Raw genomic sequence first — 21,756 nt, 5'->3', positions numbered from 1 at the left:
TAAGTTAAGTCCCGAGTGTGAACAAATTTCTATTATCTATTCCCTCAAATTTTCATGAGCCACAACAACAAAAATTCAACACCCAATAAGTATAAAGGTTGCTCATCTTATCGATCTTGAGACGAATCAAGACAAAGACTACTACCGCCGAACACTCTAAACGAACCTCAACATGTTAGATCAGGGTAAGTACCTATTATACCAATCCCTTGAACTTTTAGTTTTATAGTAACCCCGAGTAGTTTATACGAGAAGTCAGCACCATCTTAATAGCAAACTACGTGGAGAGCCGATGAATATAAGTGAATGATTCCCAAAGTAACATAAAAAAATATATATATATCAAGAAATGCACTAATTAAGTTAGGTGATCCTTACCAGATCATTTAATCTAAAGGTTGCAGATCATACAAAAAACATAATATGAAAGATCCATTACAAGTTGGTTCAGCAGGTTTCTGGTACTGAACTTGGTAGGGCGAACTACGGTTCGATCCCCCGCAATTTGCAATGGGATGAATAACGAAGTTATCCGACTTATGTACCAGAACTTCTAGCTAAAAGGGGATCATAATCACTAACCGGTTACTCCACTATGTGCGCGAAAAGATAAAGGGCTTAATGTGATTTCGCTAGAATGAAAACGGGTGAAATAAGAGTAAAGGAACCAGGATAGCTATCATAGTGTACTTGAACTGATTTGCATAAGGCAGGGTTATCTAGGTTGTGACGGTGGTTGTTGATGCCAAGATTAAACTCAAGTTGCTTCTAAACTAAATCCACTTGCAACCTATTACGAATTGATGTGTGTTTTGAAATTTTATCTGGCTAAAACCTTTAACGAGTTCTATACTGAATTTTGCTTGAGGACAAGCAAAGATCTAAGTATGGGGGAGTTTGATAACACGAAATTATATCATATTTTAGGACTTAATTCAATTAAATTTTATTATTATTTATTTCAGTTCACTTCATTTTATTAGATCTTACGCGGTATTTTCTTCCTATTTGTCTCAGGTGGCTTATTTTGAAGCACAAGTAAAAATGGAAGAAAAGGAGGTGCAAAAAGGAGAGAAAATGAACCAAATGTCAAAGCCCAGCCCAAAGCACAAAACGCAGGTGCCGTGCATGTGACGGACGTCACAGAGGGCGTGACGAGCGTCACGCCTTGCACACTCCTGTGATGGACGTCACACATGGTGTGACGAACGTCACACCATTCCCCTACATTTTTGGTGCAAGGAACGCCTCAGAGACGTTGAGCGTTGAGGGAGTGTTGAGCCCTATATCCACGCCATGCTTTTATGCACGTTGAAGACCTTTTTGGCAGCGGAAGCGGTTACTCAAGCATATATAAATAGCCACTTGCAAAACCAAAAAGGGTTCCGAAGCTTTTCCACATTTTTTCCTTTGCCGTTTTCGCTTTTGCACATTTTCTTTTCCAGCAACTTAAGCAGTATTGTTTCTTTATTATTTTTACGAGTTCTACACTATTTCCCTTGCAATTTCTATTTTCCTTTTTAGCATTTAGTTAATTCTTTTTCGCACAATAGTTTCTACACCGGAAACTATTGTGCACCTTTTTACCGGATCTAACCTTACGTTAGAATCTAGTTTTATTTCCTTCGTTTTAATTTGTTGTTTAATTGAAGAATCCAAGAACAAATCCTACCGGCTTGTGGTGGAGTGTTCAAGACTATTGTTTAACTCATTCAGGTTCTTTAATTACTATTTAATGTTTTGTTTTATTATTTATTTATATTATCTGCCTGGGATGAGTCTGTTTATGCATGATAAGTATTTTAGTTTGTTTAGCATGTCTGGCTAATTCGCTTAGATATCGGTATGTAAAGTAAGCGGAATAAGGAATCAAGACTAAGTCGGTTAAATTAAGTTTAAAATTAAAATCACTCTTTTTACGGTCTCAATTTACAGGTTTAATAACAAAGGTTTTTACGAAAGTAAAAGACATAAAGAAGTTAAAATCAATAGAGCGAGAGTTTGAGGTTTTAACTGGACAGTGTAAATTAGACATTAATTCTAGATCAGGGCGAGAGCAAGTTTTAGAGTTAATTAAATTCCGATCTTTTCCAAAAAGTATTTTTAAAGATTGGATGTGAGGACGAGAGTTAAGCATTCGAATTTAATTATATAACCTAAGTCAACAGAGCGAGAGTTTGAGATAAGGGTGTTTAAACGGTCAGTGTTTTCTTGAAAAGAGTTTCTATGGACTGTATTGCTTTCAAAAAATGGTTTTTTGACTTAATTATAAGTGACAGCTACATTAACATAAAATCATGGTTTATTCAACAGAGCGAGAGTTTGAGATAAAACTTTTAATCAATAAAGTCAACTGAAAAGATTTATTTTAAAACCAAGAGACCGACAAAGGATTGATTCCCTAATTACGACGAACTACATACCGATATCCGCTTTATTAATATTTAATCTAGATCTTAGTTTAGTTTTTAGCTTTCCCCCAAACAATCAAACATTATTCACCTTAGCTTTACGAAGTAACCTTAGATAACGGTATATCGATTCATAAGTCCCTGTGGGATCGATATCTTTTAAAACTACGCGATAGAACTGTGCACTTGCAGTTTGTACCCCAATTCGACTCATAAAGTCGAGCGATCATTTCATTACCGTTTACAATGCTAATCATGTACTTATGCTTACTTCTGAAGCCCTCGGTACGAGGCATTGTTCATGGTGTTGAGTTGTGTGGTTGATTTTTTGCTCATGTCCGTGTTCATATTGACACCTTGCTGTTAACTTTTCTCCATGAATAAGCTACCATTTCACCTAAAAAAAAGTTACCACGTTAATCATCGCATTTTGTACTTGAGATCTAGGCTTTGCTTCATGTTTTTTGATGCACTATAGTGTTAGTATTTTTCTGTTGAAGTTGAGAGAAACATGTTGTATTTCCTGCGTTATTTGCATGATTAGGGTTAGGGTTTGGCTCAAGGAAGAAGACGACTGCGTGTTGATAACATGAAATAATATCACATTTTTGGACTCGATTTAATTAAATTATATTATTATTTGATTCGATTTATTTCATATTATTCGATATTACTTGGTATTTTCCTTCTATTTATTTCAGGTCACACTATTTGAAGCATACGTGAAAAAGAAAGAAAAGGAGATGCAAAAAGAGGATAAAAAGCAATCCACTAAAGCGCAGCCCACAACTACAAGGAGAGGCGCTATGATGCTGTGACGATCGCCACACAAGTTGTGACGAGCGTCACGCCCTCCTGCTAAGTGTTACGAGCGCCACACAAGGTGTGACGAGCGTCACACCCCATTCCTATATTTTTGGCTTTGATGCATAACAGAAGCACGTTCACCCTTTTCTTCGCTTGACCAGTTGACGTGTGACCAAAACCTACTGAAGGACGTTGGAAGAAACGGTCACTTGATGGATTGGTATAAATAGGACCAATGGTGGAACCCTGCAGCTCTCTCTCAATTTTCCAGTTTTCGGCACCGTGCATTATTTTTACTGCTTTTTAATTTTCCAGCACTCTACTTTCCTAGCAAATTTTTATTTCCTTCTCTTTTCCAGTCAATTTTCAAAGCATTCAATTAATTTTCTCACAATAGTTTCTACACCGGAAACTATTGTGTAACTTTTACTGGATCTAACCTTACGTTAGATCATAGTATTTTATTCCTTCGCCTTTATTTTTCTGTTTGATCGAAGATTGTGAAGAACAAACCCAACCGGTATGTGGTGGAGTGTTCAAGCATCGAAGCTAGGAATAATCAAGATTTCTATTAATATTACAGGTTCATTAATTTATTATTTTAATTTATATATGCTCTGTACTGCTGTTTATCTATACTATTTGTCTGATATGGCTGTATTTAAGCATAATTATTGTTTAGGCTTGTTTAGCATGTCCGGCTAAATAAACTTAGGTATCGGTATGTAAAGTAAGCGGAATAAAGCAATCAAAACTAAGTTGGTTTAAATTTATTTAAAGATATAGTCACTCTTTTTATGGTCTCAATTTACAGGGTTAATACCAAAGTTTTTGTACGAGAGTAAAAGACATAAAGAAGTTAAAATCAATAGAACGACAGTTTGAGCTTTTAACTGGACAGTGTAAATTGGACATTAATTTTAAATCAGGGCGAAAGCAATTTTTAGAGTTAATTAAATTCTAATCATTTTCAAAAAGTATTTTTAAAGGTTAAATGTGAGGACGAGAGTTAAGCATTTAAGTTTAATCATATAATCTAAGTCAACAGAGCGAGAGTTTGAGACGAGGGTGTTTAAACGGTTAGTATTTTAATAAAAAGAGTTTCTATAGATTCTATTATTTTCAAAAAGTGATTTTAGTTTTAACTAAATAGTGAGAGCGTACGTTAAGGTAAAATCATAGTCTATTCAACAGAGCGAGAGTTTGAGAAAAGATTTTTAATCAATAGTGTCTAATGAAAGGACTTATTTTAAAACTAAGAAACCAACGAAGATTTGATTCCCTAATTACGACGAACTACATACCGATATCCGCGTTATTCGATATTTAATCTAGATCCAATTTTAGTTTTACTTTTTCCCCTAATCAACAAAGTATCATCCGCCTTAGCTTTACGAAGTAACCCTAGAAAAACGGTATATCGATTCATTAAGTCCCTGTGGGATTGATATCTTTTATTACTACGCGATTAGACTGTGCACTTGCAGTTAATACCCCAATAGACTCATAAAGTCGCGATCAAGTTTTTGGCGCCGTTGCCGGGGACTTTTATTTAGTCGATATCGTAACTCTTCTGTTACGCTGTAGAGACTAAGGCAATTTTTATTTTTTTTTCTTGTTTTTCGTTGATTTGTATGCCACACACTCGCTCACAAGGCGGACCGTATTACTTACGAATCAACGACGTTGAACGATATCTCTGAGTCTTACGACGAATTTGGGAGTATCATGCTGCAAACAATCTTCCTCCAATCGAAATTCCTGATCTCAAAAATCTTCTTCCTTCGCCGATACCCGAGATGGCAAAACCAGCTCGTGCTCTTCGAGATTACGCCGCTCCATCGCAAGACGAGCCGCATTCGAGTATTGCTCCACCCGCAATCGAAGTAAACAACTTCGAACTTAAACCTTCGCTGTTACAGGCAGTGCAACAGAATCAATTCTCTGGAAATCCTACCGAGGATCCAAACCTTCATTTATCCGTATTTTTTCAATACGCTGATACTGTTAAAGCTAATGGTGTCACTTCAGAGGAAATTCGACTTCGTCTTTTTCCTTTCTCGTTAAGAGATAAAGCTAGAAGATGGCTTCAGTCTCTTCCTTCCAACTTAGTCACCACATGGAATGAGTTGAAGAAAGTCTTTCTTGCCCGATATTTTCCTCCAAGCAAAACAGCTATGTTAAGAGCCCAGATAAATGGATTTAAACAGAAAGATAACGAGTCTCTTTTCGAAGCATGGGAAAGATACAAAGACATGATGAGACTTTGTCCACACCATGGTTTAGAGGACTGGTTAGTAATCCATACCTTCTATAACTCAAATTGGAAGAACCATCCTAATTTTTCATATAAGAGTAACAACGCTTTATACGCACCAGGACAAGCTCCCAGTCAAGCCCCAGCTATACCTCCTGGATATCAAAAGCCGACCCCATCTACACCTAACAATAACGTTCCTAGGAAATCCAACTTGGAAATCATGATGGAGAACTTCATAGCTTCTCAACAGCAAACCAATAAAGATTTCTTAAACCAAAATGTACACATTAACGAATAAATTAAACAACTAGCAAGTAAAGTAGATGCCCTGGCTACCCATAACAAAATGCTGGAAACACAAATCTCACAAGTAGCTCAACAACAAGCGCCTACTGCTGCCCCAACTGGTACATTTCCTGGACAACCCCAACCTAACCCGAAAAGCCACGCTCATGCAATTATATTAAGAAGTGGAACAGAGGTAGAAGGACCATCTGATCCAAGAATTGAAAACCAAAACTCTAAAAAGCCAACTGAGGAAGAAAATAAACCTAAGGAAAAGGAAGAGAGTAATAAGGAAACCGTAGAAAAGAAAGAACCTTATGTACCTCCACCGCCTTACAAACCACCTATCCCTTATCCTCAGAGGCTAATTAAAATCAAAGACGCGGGCCAATTTAAAAAATTTGTTGACCTACTGAAACAATTAAACGTCACCATTCCTTTCACAGAAGCTATTACACAGATGCCCTCGTATGCTAACTTCTTAAAAGAAATTCTTTCTAATAAAAGGAAACTTGAAGATAGCAAAACCGTTACACTCACTGCTGAATGTAGCGCTATAATCCAGAATATGCCTCCTAAACTTAAAGATCCTGGTAGTTTCTCTATACCCTGTCACATAGGAAAATTTGTCATAGACAAAGCTTTATGCGATTTAGGAGTCGGTATCAGTGTTATGCCCTTGTCCATATGCAAGAGACTTGAAATGGGAGAATTAAGACCAACTAAAATGTCTGTGCAATTGGCAGATCGTTCCGTTAGATATCCCGTAGGAATTCTTGAAAACGTTCCCGTGCGCATAGGTCAATTCTACATTCCAACCGATTTTATAATTATGGACATAAGAGAAGATAAAGTTACCCCCATTATATTGGGAAGACCTTTCTTAGAAACCGCCGGTGCTATCATAGACGTAAAACAAGGACGACTCACTTTCGAAGTAGGAGAAGAGAAAATTGAATTCATTCTTTCCAAATTTTTGAAAGCACCTGCAATAGAAGACACATGTTACTTCATGGATATCATCGATGAATGCATAAAAGAAACAGAATTAGAAAAGGACGAATTAACTGACTGTCGTGTAGAAGACAGACTGAACCAATGCTTAGCAGTAACATCGGATCCTACGCAATGCCTTAAGAAACCTACCCTCGACCTGAAAACACTTCCCAAAAATCTGAGATATGAATTCCTAGACTCAGAACTTAAACGACCCGTGATAGTCAATGCAGACCTAGGAAAACTCGAAACCGAAAAACTCCTACATATCTTAAGAAAATATCCGACCGCACTAGGATACAACATCACCGATCTAAAAGGGATAAGTCCTTCTATTTGTATGCACCGCATCATGCTAGAAGAAGACTGTAAAACTTCTAGGGAACATCAGAGGAGATTAAACCCGATCCTGAGTGAGGTAGTGAAGAAGGAGGTAACGAAGTTATTAGAGGCAGGTATCATATATCCTATATCCGATAGCAAATGGGTTAGTCCTGTACACGTAGTACCAAAGAAAGGAGGTATAACAGTTATCGAAAATGAAAAAGGAGAAACTATAACCAAACGAATCGAATCAGGATGGAGAATGTGCATTGATTATAGAAAGCTAAACAAAGCAACCCGAAAAGATCATTTTCCTTTACCATTCATAGACCAGATGTTAGAACGATTAGCCAAACATTCTCATTTCTGCTATCTGGACGGTTACTCAGGCTTCTTTCAAATACCAATTCATCCTGATGACCAAGAAAAGACAACGTTCACATGTCCTTTTGGTACCTTCGCTTATCGACGAATGCCGTTTGGCTTGTGCAATGCTCCTGCAACCTTCCAAAGGTGCATGATGGCAATATTCGCCGATTTTCTTGAAAACATCATGGAAGTCTTTATGGATGATTTTTCCGTATGCGGACAAAGTTTTGAAGAATGTCTTGAAAACCTAGAAAGAGTTCTAGAACGATGTGTAAAAGTAAACCTAGTACTTAATTGGGAAAAATGTCACTTTATGGTACAAGAAGGAATTGTTTTAGGACACATCATATCAAATAGAGGAATTGAAGTAGACAAAGCCAAAATAGAAGTAATCGAAAACCTTCAACCTCCGAAAACTGTGAGAGAAGTACGAAGCTTCTTAGGACATGCCAGTTTTTATCGACGATTTATTAAAGATTTCTCTAAAATAACTAAGCCTCTAACCGGATTATTAATGAAAGACGCTGAATTCATCTTCGACAATAAGTGTTTAGAAGCATTTCAAACACTTAAACAAGCATTGATCTCCGCGCCCATGATACAGACTCCGGATTGGAATGAACCATTCGAAATAATGTGTGACGCAAGTGACTATGCCGTAGGCGCTGTTTTAGGACAACGAAAGGATAAAAAACTTCATGTCGTATATTACGCAAGTAGAACTCTAGATAAAGCACAAATGAATTACGCCACGACCGAGAAAGAACTTCTAGCAGTAGTATTTGCACTAGATAAATTTCATTCTTACTTTGTCGGAGCAAAAATAATCGTTTACACTGACCACGCTGCCATTAAGTACCTCCTAACAAAAAAGGACGCTAAACCTAGACTCCTAAGGTGGATCTTGTTGTTACAAGAATTTGATTTGGAAATCAAAGATAAAAAAGGAACTGAAAACGTAGTAGCAGATCACCTTTCTAGACTCGAAAATCTGGAACCGGAAAGAACATCAATCAACGATGACTTCTCGTACGATAAACTTATAGCTAATTTGGAAGAAAATAGAGCTGATGAACGGGTAGAGACCACCTTGGTTGTATGCGTTACACCATGGTACGCCGACTTTGTCAATTATTTAGCCGCCGGAATGGTTCCACTTGATTTATCCTACCAACAAAAGAAACGATTCTTCCATGACATAAAACATTATTATTGGGACGACCCTTTACTTTTCAAAAGAGGCCCCAATGGTATTTTTCGTCGGTGTATACCTGAAGAAGAGAAAGAAAGTATAATCCAACATTGTCATTCCGCTCCTTATGGTGGACACGCAAGTACATCCAAGACCTGCTCTAAAATCCTACAAGCCGGTCTTTATTGGCCAAACATATGGAAGGATGTGCATGCTGCTGTCAAGAAATGTGATAGATGTCAACGCACAGGAAACATATCTAGACATGACGAAATGCCACAAAAGGGCATTTTGGAAGTAGAGATTTTCGACGTGTGGGGAATAGATTTCATGGGACCTTTTCCACCTTCTTTCGGTAACAAGTACATACTCGTAGCGGTTGACTACATATCAAAATGGATTGAAGCTATAGCTTCTCCAACAAACGACACACGAGTAGTAACTAGACTCTTTAAGAATATAATCTTTCCAAGATTTGGTGTCCCAAGAATAGTAGTCAGTGATGGTGGATTGCATTTCATATCTAAGATACTCGAAAAACTATTGTTTAAGTATGGTGTAAAACATCGAGTAGCGACACCTTACCATCCTCAAACCAGTGGACAAGTGGAAGTGTCTAACAGGGAAATTAAACAGATATTGGAAAAAACAGTCGCCACGTCAAGAAAAGACTGGTCATCAAAATTACTTGAAGCTTTATGGGCTTATCAAACTGCTTACAAAACTCCCATAGGAACAACCCCATTTAGGCTTATTTACGGAAAATCTTGCCACCTCCTGGTAGAATTAGAACATAAGGCCTATTGGGCTATTAAAAATTTAAATTTAAACTATAAGGCCGCCGGTGAAAAGTGAATCCTTGATATAAACGAATTAGAAGAACTTAGACAAGACGCATACGAAAATGCCATAATCTACAAGGAAAGAACGAAAAAATGGCATGATAAGCGCATATCAAGGAAAACTTTCAAACAAGGCGATGTAGTCCTATTGTTTAATTCTAGACTTAAGTTATTCCCAGGAAAACTATGCTCTAGATGGTCAGGCCCTTTCCAAGTCACTAATGTTTTCCCTAGTGGAGCTGTGGAAATTAAGGGAAAATCTATGGAAACATTTATCGTAAACGGGCAGCGTCTGAAACATTATCACTATGATGAAAACAATGAAGACTTGCAAGTCCTGAAATTAGACGTATTGTCTCCTAAATCTATAGATTAACATTTACTAGTTTTATGTCGAGCTTGCGACATTAAACAAAGCGCTTCGTGGGAGATAACCCACAAATTTTTACTATCTTTTCTTTGATTATTCTTTTGATTTTATTTAGCATTCATTCTTCATTTATTTTATTTTATAAAACTTTTCTTCTTTTCTTCTTTCGGCATCTGGCCAAACCCTGACTAAATTCTTGTTTTTTTTTTCTTTTCTTTAATTAACACTAACCTGATGGGACAAATTGATCGTATGGGTAACAAATTCAGAGGGAGAGCTCAGAGACAAAAATTTGAAGAACTTTCTGAGAGAGAGATGCACCCAACCTTCTATGCTGATGAAGATGCAATGATCGTACTTGGGCTAAGAGATAGTGTCCTGTATCTGCTGAATAAAATAGGGTGGGAAACCTATTTGCAGACAATTTGTTACTTACCGAAGGCTAACTCTAGAATTCCTTAGCTCCCTGATCTATTTACCAAACCATGGAAAAGGAATAAACCGAGGTTTCATTCAATTCAGGATGTTCAACATGGAGTATCAGTTTAACATTCAAGAGTTTACTAACCTTTTAGGGTTCCCTACCTCTTTTGATACATTTACCATGAGTCAAGAAGACCTTTTTGAATATAGAGAGCTTGAACATTTTTAGGGAAGTTTGACGGGTAATGACGACCCTGAGGAACATGAGTTTCTCTCTGGAAACATACATAACCCGACTTTTCGCTACTTCCACAAAATCCTAGCACACACTCTTTTTGGAAAGAAATCAAACATTACCACAGTATCACGTGATGAACTCTTCATAATATTCTGTGCTTCCCAGAACCGTCCAGTGAATGGTGCAACCTATATGTTGGTGAGTTTCGACCGCCTTGTTCAAGCTGACCGTGCACCGCTTCAAATAGGAGGATTGATAACCATGATTGCCAATGCTATTGGATTGCGCCAACCCATGCTTGACTTGAACCCTTTCTGTGGCATCGAGTCTATGAACATACATTTCCTTTTCAACACTTTGTTTAAAGGAAATCTGGGACCTGAAGAGTTTGAATTAATAATTAATAACCAAGTTGTTTACCTATTCACAATGCCTAGTTCGATGACTAGTGTTCATGACCGAAACAATTGGCTTTACAACCTGGATGGAATACCTTCTCCTGTTAGATCTGTTGAATCCATCCAAGACTATGAGATTTGTGACGACCAGATTCCTTATGTCGAGTCTGATCCACAGACACCAACTGGTTACCACGATGCAGCCTCTCCACCCCATCCTATTCCGTCCGCAGAATCAGCAATACCTGATCTTAGACATCATCTGCCCGGAAATGATTATAATACCGCTATTCAAGCTTTGATGTCAGAACAAGCTGCCATGCGAGAGGAGTTAAATATGATGGGACATGAAATTCTGCAATACATTAGCACTATGACAAATCATTTCCTCGAGTTGGACCGCCGTGTCAATGCCTTTACTCCTCCGGCCAGAGATCCTGCAAGTGGCTAGAAATTTTTAGTTAATTAGTTTTAGTTTTAGGGAATCTATAGTTTCATTTAACATTGTTTTAATCTTAGTATTTGTTTTTCCATGTTTTCTTTTACCTTCAAATGTTACATTATGTTTATTTTATGAAGCTATTGCATTATTGGTTCAACTTTATTTATGCAGTACCTACAATTATCAATAATGATATTTATTGTATGCTACTTACATAGCCTATTAGAGAAAAATATATATACACTATGGTGTGTAGTAGAGTAGCATGCATGGCAGTTCAAAAATATAACAATAGCAAAATATAATAAACATAAACAAAACAAAATAAAAACAATAAAATAATAAAAACATATTATGAAGCACCCACGTAAGTGACCGTTGCAAGCTGACTGGTGTGACGAGCGCCACACAAGCCATCACGGTCGTCACGCAAGTGCATGTGATGCCCGTAACACCATCTGTCACGAGCGTGACAGCTCCAGAATAGGTGAACGTTGGTGACCGTTGGGGACACGACCGTTACCCCCCACCTTTTTATTTTCCCCATTCATTCACCTCGTTACTCCATCCCACTCACATTCCTCCACATTTATTTTTCTCTCACCCACTCCTCTTCTAACTTCCAAAAACTTTTCCTATAAATACCTACACTCCATTTCTCCCTAAACCACACCATTCCAACAAACCACTCTATACAAATACATTTGCATCCTCTTTCCTTCTTTTAACCCACCTATCAATATGGCGGATAACCAACAATTCGGAAATATCATCTTCTGATCCGAAGATGATAACTATCAACGAGAGCAATTCGATCGGTTTCAACAACGAGGTGTCATCTCTACCAGGTATCCTGATTTAAATTGTTTACAAGAATTAGGATTACTTCAAGGTGTGCAATGGATGCTTCGGCTTGCTGATTTAACTTTTCTTTGCACACACAATCAACCTACCTACCCATCACTCACCTTAGAATTTTTAAGTTCTTATTCATACACCACTCCACCCGGTGAAGACGAGTACTTAACCGATACCGCAACTTTCCGCATGTTCAACGCCGAGTACTCACTATCCCAGGATCAGTTGAGTGCCATGCTACAGTTCCTTGTAGGAGACCAAGTCCACCCAAGAATCCCTCCGAACTCACAGTGGCCCATAAACGCCTTCGACCTCTTTAGAAAAATATCCGGTGTGGAAACCGATAATTGGGATGCACTACTTGCTTCACACATACATAACCCAACCATCCGGTATTTTATCCGCATTCTGCAAAACACCATTTTCGGTCGACCCAACAACAGCAAAGTCAATGCCAAGGAATTATTCTTCCTCCACTGCGTCTTTGCAATGGATACAAAGGTAAACGCCGCTTCTTTCTTATTTCACCATATCCGCACCCTATGTGCTAGAGGCCGCCAACCTTTCGTGATTGGAGGATTAATAACCTCCATAGCACTTGGTTTGAATCTAGGGGACCGACTTCAAAATTTACAATCTCTCCCACCCCTATTTATGGATATAAGCTATTGTCGCTCCAGCCGCTTAATCAAAAATAGGGTAGGCGGAAGGTATTATCTTATGGTAAATAACCAAGAAGTCCCAAGCGTTGTTTTACCCAACATTGCCCTCACAGATGTCACCAACCCCGACCGATTCATCTACGACCTTAGTGCTCCCGAAGCTACCGAGCCTACACAAGCAAACCCGGCCCCGAACGAGTTTGAAGAAATGGAGCAAGGTGATCAAGGTCTTGAACAACAGTCAACCCCGCTTAACCCTTCCGATAATGCAACTGGTCCATCCTCCCGACGTCGTCGAAGAAGAAGGCCAACAACTAATGATGACATCATGGATGCTATTGATGCCATGCATGCGCAGAATAACGAAGTGATACAACTGATGCGCTAGATGCAACATCAACAGGAAGCAAGGAATGCAATAACCGACCAGTGGTTCACTGATTTGCTCAACAGGTTTGATGACTTGGAAGTACGTCAACGCTCACCGGGCCCGAGAACAAGAGGACGCAGGAAAAATTGAGCATATTTATTTTATTTTCCTTTCTTTTCGCTTTTTCTTTAAAACATTGGGGACAATGTTTCACTTAAGTATGAAGGGGAAAACTTTGTTTCCGTTATGATTATTTCTTTTCCAACATTCCTCTTTCAAGTATGTTATCTTCCTTTTCATTGTTATTTCCCTTATCTAAATATAATATATTTATTTTAAGTCGAGTCCCTAGTGTGAAAATTTTGTATTATCTTTTCCCCTCAATTTTCTTGAGCCAAAAAAAAATTTAACACTTAACACACTCAATAAGTATAAAGGTTGCTTATTTTATCAAACTTGAGTAAAATTAAGACGAAAATTATTACCACCCCAACGCTCTAAAAACCTCAACACGTTAGATCGGGAAAAGTACTTATTATACCAATCCCTTGAACTTTTAGTTTTATAGTAACCCCGAGTAGTTTATACGAGAAGTCGGCACCATCTTAATAGCAAACTACGTGGAGAGCCGATGAATATAAGTGAATGATTCCCAAAACAACATAAAAAAAAATTATATATAAGGAAATGCACTAATTAAGTTAGGTGATCCTTACCCGATCATTTAATCCAAAGGTTACGGACCCTACAAAAACATTGTATGAACGATCCACTGTGAGTTGGTTCAGCGGTTTCTGGTGCTGAACTTGGTAGGGCGAACTACGGTCCGATCCCCCGCAATTTACAATGGACTAAATAACGAAGTTATCCTACTTATGTACCAGAACTTCCAGCTAAAAAGGGAATCAGAATCGCTAACCGGTTACTCCACTATGTGCGCGAAAAGATAAAGGGCTTAATGTGATTTCGCTAGAATGAAAACGGGTGAAATAAGAGTAAAAGAACTAGGATAGCTATAATAGCGTAACTCGAACTGGTTTGCATAAGGTGGGGTTATCTGAGGTTGTAACGGTAGTTGTTGATGTTAGGATTAAGCTCAAGTTATTTTTAAACGAGATTTACTTGCAACCTACTACGAATTGATGTGTATTTGGAAATTTCATCGGGCTAGTATTTTAAATCGATTTATACATTGTATCTTACTCGAGGACAAGCAAAAGTCTAAGTATGGGGGAGTTTGATAACATGAAATAATATCATATTTTTGGACTCGATTTAATTAAATTATATTATTATTTGATTTGATTTATTTCATATTATTCGATATTACTTGGTATTTTCCTTCTATTTATTTCAGGTCACACTATTTGAAGCATACATGAAAAAGAAAGAAAAGGAGGTGCAAAAAGAGGATAAAAAGCAATCCACTAAAGCCCAGCCCACAACTACAAGGAGAGGCGCTGTGATGTTGTGACGATCGCCACACAAGGTGTGACGAGCGTCACGCCCTCCTGCTAAGTGTTACGAGCGCCACACAAGGTGTGACGAGCGTTACACCCCATTCATATATTTTTGGCTTTGATGCATAACAGAAGCACGTTTACCCTTTTCTTTGCTTGACCAGTTGACGTGTGACCAAAACCTACTGAAGGACGTTGGAAGAAACGGTCACTTGATGGATTGGTATAAATAGGATCAATGGTGGAACCCTGCAACTCTCTCTCAATTTTCCAGTTTTCGGCACCGTGCATTATTTTTACTGCTTTTTAATTTTCCAACACTCTACTTTCCTAGCAAATTTTTATTTCCTTCTCTTTTCCAGTCAATTTTCAAATAATTCAATTAATTTTCTCACAATAGTTTCTACACCGGAAACTATTGTGTAACTTTTACTGGATCTAACCTTACGTTAGATCATAATATTTTATTCCTTCGCCTTTATTTTTCTGTCTGATCGAAGATTGTGAAGAACAAACCCAACCGGTCTGTGGTGGAGTGCTCAAGCATCGAAGCTAGGAATAATCAAGATTTCTATTAATATTACAGGTTCATTAATTTATTGTTTTAATTTATATATGCTCTGTACTGCTGTTTATCTATACTGTTTGTCTGATATGGCTGTATTTAAGCATAATTATTGTTTAGGCTTGTTTAGCATGTCCGGCTAAATAAACTTAGGTATCGGTATGTAAAGTAAGCGGAATAAAGGAATCAAAACTAAGTTGGTTTAAATTTATTTAAAGATATAGTCACTCTTTTTATGGTCTCAATTTACAGAGTTAATACCAAAGTTTTTGTACGAGAGTAAAAGACATAAAGAAGTTAAAATCAATAGAACGACAGTTTGAGCTTTTAACCGGACAGTGTAAATTGGACATTAATTTTAAATCATGGCGAAAGAAATTTTTAGAGTTAATTAAATTCTAATCATTTTCAAAAAGTATTTTTAAAGGTTAAATGTGAGGACGAGAGTTAAGCATTTAAGTTTAATCATATAATCTAAGTCAACAGAGCGAGAGTTTGAGACGAGGGTGTTTAAACGGTTAGTATTTTAATAAAAAGAGTTTCTATAGATTCTATTGTTTTCAAAAAGTGATTTTAGTTTTAACTAAATAGTGAGAGCGTGCGTTAAGGTAAAATCATAGTCTATTCAACAGAGCGAGAGTTTGACAAAAGATTTTTAATCAATAGTGTCTAATGAAAGGACTTATTTTAAAACTAAGAAACCAACGAAGATTTGATTCCCTAATTACGACGAACTACATACCGATATCCGCGTTATTCGATATTTAATCTAGATCCAATTTTAGTTTTACTTTTTCCCCAAATCAACAAAGTATCATCCGCCTTAGCTTTACGAAGTAACCCTAGAAAAACGGTATATCGATTCATTAAGTCCCTGTGGGATCGATATCTTTTATTACTACGCGATTAGACTGTGCACTTGCAGTTAATACCCCAATAGACTCATAAAGTCGCGATCACGTGTCGTCTTGAGAGCCCTTGGATCCATCGCTTATGTTTTAATCTTGTCCGTCCGTTTTGGTTTTTGTCTCTTAGTGACTTAAATGAAAGTGACCGATTGATTTATGTTCACATGGTTATTTTAATTAAAACGTTCATTTTAAGATGTCACGCCTTGATTTAATTGTGGTTTGGATCGTGGGCTTTCATTGGTTGCTTTTAACACCCCTCGTTTATGGCCCATCAGTGCATATCACTTATTTCCAGTTTAGTCATAAAATGCTAATACACCTCTCTTTTCATGTTCTTTTTTAATTCCCAATTTATTTTTGTTTTGATTTTAATTAATTTAAAATGTTTTCTTTGTTCATAAAAATATTCAAAAATATTTTCCATATTGCTTGATGCCTTATTTAATTTTATTTAATTTTTATTTTCGCATTTATTTAGTATTAATATTTTATTTTAATTATTCATTCTAAGTGGTCCATTTTAGCATACATTTGATTCTTGATTTTATTTTTATAACTTAAAATTATTTTCAGCTTCTGATTTTTGGAATGAAGGTTGACCACTGCCCCATGGTCAACCTAACTTTTTCTTAGATTTTTATTTCACATTTTTCAATTTATTCTTGATTTAATTTTAACCTAGTTTTGTTGATTGACTTTTGGTTTAACTTCTGTTTTATTTCAATTAATTCATGTACTAATTTTCATTATTTTTAAAATCTTTTGGGGGGATGATGATGTCCTGACCCCACCTTACTTAGTTTAATTTTTCATAATTTTCCTGATTAATTTGCTATTTATTTGATACTTATTAAGTTGGCTCGAATTTTCAGTTGACTTCTTTATGATCAATGTTTGATTTAGGGATTGCTTATGGCAATTGAAGAGATCTTTTGATCCTCCCTTGTTCATCTCATAGGCCATGTATTAGAGGCCTTTTATCTTGATTTTATCTGATCCTTACCTTATTTCTTGATTTAATTATTTCAGTGGACCCTTTTTGTGCATCTTTTCATCTGTCTGATTCATCTGTTATCTGTTATACTTGTTTCTTTCATCCATGCTTACTATTGCTTGATTGTTTAACATGTTCATACTTCCCATGCCTTGTTTAATGCTCCGTTATTTCATTCTTTGATTCTTTGATTTGATTATATACCTGTTTACTTATCTGATTTGATTGATAACTGTTGCCTACTTGTATGATGATTGAGGCATATATTCTTATTGTTTGATTGCCATGAACCATCCCCATTCGTAACAAATGTACCCCTATCCCATAAAGTGTATAATATTTATTCTTTCATTCTTTATTCATCTGTTAATACAAGAATTAAAACGAACATCCGATAATCATTTCAAAACAAGATCAAAAGCCCGATTCAATGTCGAGTAATCATTTTCAAAACTTAACAGAACCAACACGCATTCATCCATCCTCTTGTAAGTCGATCGCCTCAGGCATCGCCATATACCCTTATCCGTGGCTCCTCTCCTTGCTCCGTCCGTCGACTCTTGTTCCGTTTAGGTAGCACCCATTAGGTAGAACCCTTTGTATGATAACATAGGTAGAATTCCCTTATTCTTTGCATGCTAACATTAGGTAGATGTTCCCCTCTGTAAATCCTAACACATAGGTCCATATTGCATGACAACTCTAGGGCAGAGCTTCCCCACTTTTAGACCTTCCGTGCGTCTCCGATCTTGTGGCATGTCAGTCCGTTCTATTGCAAAGAGGTAACTGCCTAAGACTCGATTCAGCGAGCTGCGACACCTACTGCTAGGACGTTGAACACATTGCCCACTTATCGAGCACACTTCTCTTTCGCCCATAGGTAGCCGAGCTACGAAGACTCTGATTCTCATACTCATGTGAGATACGTAGGCAATGGATGCGACATCCTTGCGAGTCATTTTCTTTTGACTTTATTTTAGAAGATAGTACCTTAGATATACCTACACCCTTTAGACTAGAACAACAAGAGTGGATACCGTAGAGTACTACAGATGCGTAGGGGTGCTAATACCTTCCCTTCGTATAATCGACTCCCGAACCCTAGATTTGGTTGTGAGACCTTGTCTTTTCCTCTCTTCAGGTTTTCTTCGATCGTTTCCTTTCCCTCCTTTGGGATAAATAACGAACGATGGCGGCTCTTCTGTTTTTTCCCGCCGGTTGTTTTTCGCGTTGCGACAGCTGGCGACTCTGCTGGGGAATCGGTTTCCCTATGCGAGTCCCTCCTAGCTTTGGTGAGTTTCTTGTTTGTTGGGTGTTTATTCTTTTGTACAGCTATTTACTTTCAACATTTATCTGCTTTATCTTATTGCATTGTGTACATATGATTGCTGTATCTGCTGGATCTGTTAGGTTGGTTGTTTGTTGGGGTGGGTTGTTCATCCTACTTTATCCCCTCGCAGAGTCTATCCTTGATATGTTCATTCTAACCGGTGACAGATTTTCTCTCCGACGGTTTTCTATCCAGCTTTTGATAGATGTAATTCCTACCCTTTTTGTTCAGTTGGTATATCCTTGATATGTTCATCCTAACCGATGACGGGTATCCTCCTTAGCATTTCCAGGCAAGTCTTCCTTGATATGTTCATCTTAACCGGTGACGAATTTTATTCCCTGTTGAGTTTATCCTTGATATGTTCTGAAGGGAGAAGAGCAATCCAAAATGCAACGGAATTTAAAATCTCTCCTTTAGTGATCCTTACGAATGGGCATGATCAGTGATAGAATCTTTACCTCTTGTGGCGATTGTAACCTTTGATGCAGATCTATGGAGCGATCACGAACATTGAACGATGACAACGCCTCTACTCAGTCCACACGAACGAATTTCTTTAATCTCAGTGCTAGCTGCTACGAATGAAGGCTTTGAGTGAGAGAGAGAGAGAGAAACAAAATTGCAACTACACAAATACTTCTACACAAGGGTTCTATTTATAGAACCACTTGTGTGGGTTGCAATCTAAAAATCCCACTCAAGTGTATGTGGCCCATATCTTATAATATGCCAAAATCACTTAAGCATGTGGTACCTTACCATATTTTGTATTCTGCTTAAGTACACCGTACCCTACGATGTTCTACAATTCACTTAAGTGCACCGTACATTACGGTATTCCTTAGTTACCCTATCTCTCATCAGTCCGTCCTTTTGTGTGTGACCCTGTAGGTTTTCGCGGCATTGGCAATTATATTAAATCACGTATTTAACATAATAAACAGTGAGCGGTATCTAGCAACACATCGCTGCTACCCAAGACACGAAAATGTCATGTGATCTGACAAATCCTTTTGTGATAATACTTATGTGTACAATTACCCTTTTGACCTTATGTCTATATTGAACACAAGACATAGACCGTGTCATCCTTGTCCAGTTCAATATTGGGCCCATAGATATTTATCCTGTTATGCAGGATGGGCAAATTCCATCTAGGTCACTCATGTCCCTTAGCATGCTTTGTGGAGTACCCATCAACTGTCTTTATGGTAATCCAGTTACGAACAATGTTTGATCAACAATAAGGCACTCGACTCTACATCTAGGGTCCATAGTGGTTTCAGGTCGAAGGGTGGTATACACCATTATCACCATGAGAATAACTTATGACACTTTGCATAACATTCTATATAGTATTCTCATAGCGGGTCAATCCAGTATAAATATTACTCCTAATATTCATACATATGTTTAAGACTTAATAACTCCTTGTCCATGATCCATGAGATGCGATCATCAGTCTATATACATAATAGTCTTAATGCTTTAATGTTATCCCACTTCACAATAAAGCTCGACTACAGATACTTTAAGAATAGTGTCCTTATTTTAATGTGATCTCATGATTAAGTCACACTTGATACATTAAACGGACTAACAATTCTAGGGACTTTATTAAACAAACATAATAAAGAAAAAGCCTTTTATTATTAATAAATAATTCGATACCAGTACCAAAAGTATTGGCCTCTAGGGCTTACACCAACAATCTACCACTAGCACTAGAGCCAATCAGGCATACCCTTAATGCCCATAGATCTAGTATGGCCATCATGCTTCTGTTGCGCAAGAGGCTTCATCAGTGGGTCTGAAATATTGTCAAGTGTAGGTACTCTGCATATTTTCACATCTCCTCTATGTATTATCTCTCGAATGAGGTGATAACGCCTAAGTATGTGTTTGGATCGTTGGTGAGATATAGGTTCCTTAGCTTGTGTGATAGCACCATTGCTATCACAATAGAGACCAATGGGATCCATAATGCTAGGAACTATGCCAAGTTCACTAATGAACTTTTTGATCCAAACAACTTCCTTTGCTGCACTTGAGGCAGCAATATACTCGGCCTCGATTGTAGAATCAACAACTGTATCTTGCTTTGAACTTTTCCAGCTCAAAATGCCACCGTTTAAGCAAAACACATAACCAGATTGCGATCTAAAGTCATCCTTATCTGTCTGGAAGCTAGCATCGGTGTATCCAATTACAGCCAGCTCTTCCTAACCTCCATATATCAAGAATGAGTCCTTAGTCCTTCTCAAATACGTAAGGATATTCTTGACAACTACCCAATGAGCATCACCAGGATCAGATTGGTACCTACTCGTTGCACTTAAAGCATACGAGACATCTGGTCGAGTACATAACATGGCATACATGATAGATCATATTACAGATGCATATGGAATCTTATTCATGCAATCCCTTTCTTCCTTAGTTGAAGGGGATTGTGTTTTTGATAGACATAGGCCATGTTGCATATGTATGAATCCTTTCTTGGAATCATGCATATTAAAGCGTCTCAACACTTTGTCTATGTACGTACTTTAACTTAGGCCAAGCAGTTTTTGTGATCTATCTCTATAGATTCTGATTCCTAATATATAGGCTGCTTCACCTAGGTCCTTCATAGAAAAGCATTTCCCCAACCAAGACTTAACTTGTTGCAGGGTAGGGACATCGTTTCCAATGAGTAATATGTCATCTACATATAATACCAGGAAAACGATCATGCTCCCACTAACCTTCTTGTAGACACAAGGCTCATCTTTGTTCTTGATGAATCCATATTGTTTTACTGTTTCATTAAAATAAAGATTCCAGCTTCTGGAAGCTTGCTTCAATCCATAGATTGATCTTTGTAACTTACATATCTTTTGGGCTTCTTCTGGTATGTCAAATCCTTCAGGCTGTGTCATGTACACATCCTCAAGAAGATTCCCATTAAGGAAAGTAGTTTTGACATCCATCTGCCATATTTCATAATCATGATATGCAGCGACAGCAAGTAAAATCCAAACAGATTTAAGCATTGCAGCTGGTGAAAAGGTTTCATCATAGTCAACCCCATGAATTTGGTTATATCCTTTTGCAACCAGTCTTGCCTTATAGGTATGTCCCTTACCATCCAGGTCAGTCTTCTTTTTGAAGACCCACTTGCATCCTATAGGGTTAATTCCTACAGAAGGCTCTACTAAGGTCCAAACTTGGTTTGTGTACATGGAATCCATTTCAGATTTCATG

The 21,756-nt window shown here is 37.5% G+C and overlaps 1 non-coding gene across 1 annotated transcript; it reads right to left on the bottom strand.

The window, feature by feature from the left end:
• Positions 1-5,395: 5,395 nt before the first annotated feature.
• On the bottom strand, positions 5,396-5,502 carry LOC127088622 (small nucleolar RNA R71). The gene has a single exon (XR_007790451.1). It is a non-coding gene; the product is annotated as a small nucleolar RNA R71 (small nucleolar RNA).
• Positions 5,503-21,756: the final 16,254 nt, after the last annotated feature.

The sequence above is a fragment of the Lathyrus oleraceus genome, chromosome 5 (genome assembly GCF_024323335.1).
Source record: "Lathyrus oleraceus cultivar Zhongwan6 chromosome 5, CAAS_Psat_ZW6_1.0, whole genome shotgun sequence".
NCBI lineage: Eukaryota > Viridiplantae > Streptophyta > Magnoliopsida > Fabales > Fabaceae > Lathyrus > Lathyrus oleraceus.
Note: the sequence above shows the minus strand (reverse complement) of the source record. Positions and strands in the feature narration are given on the sequence as shown.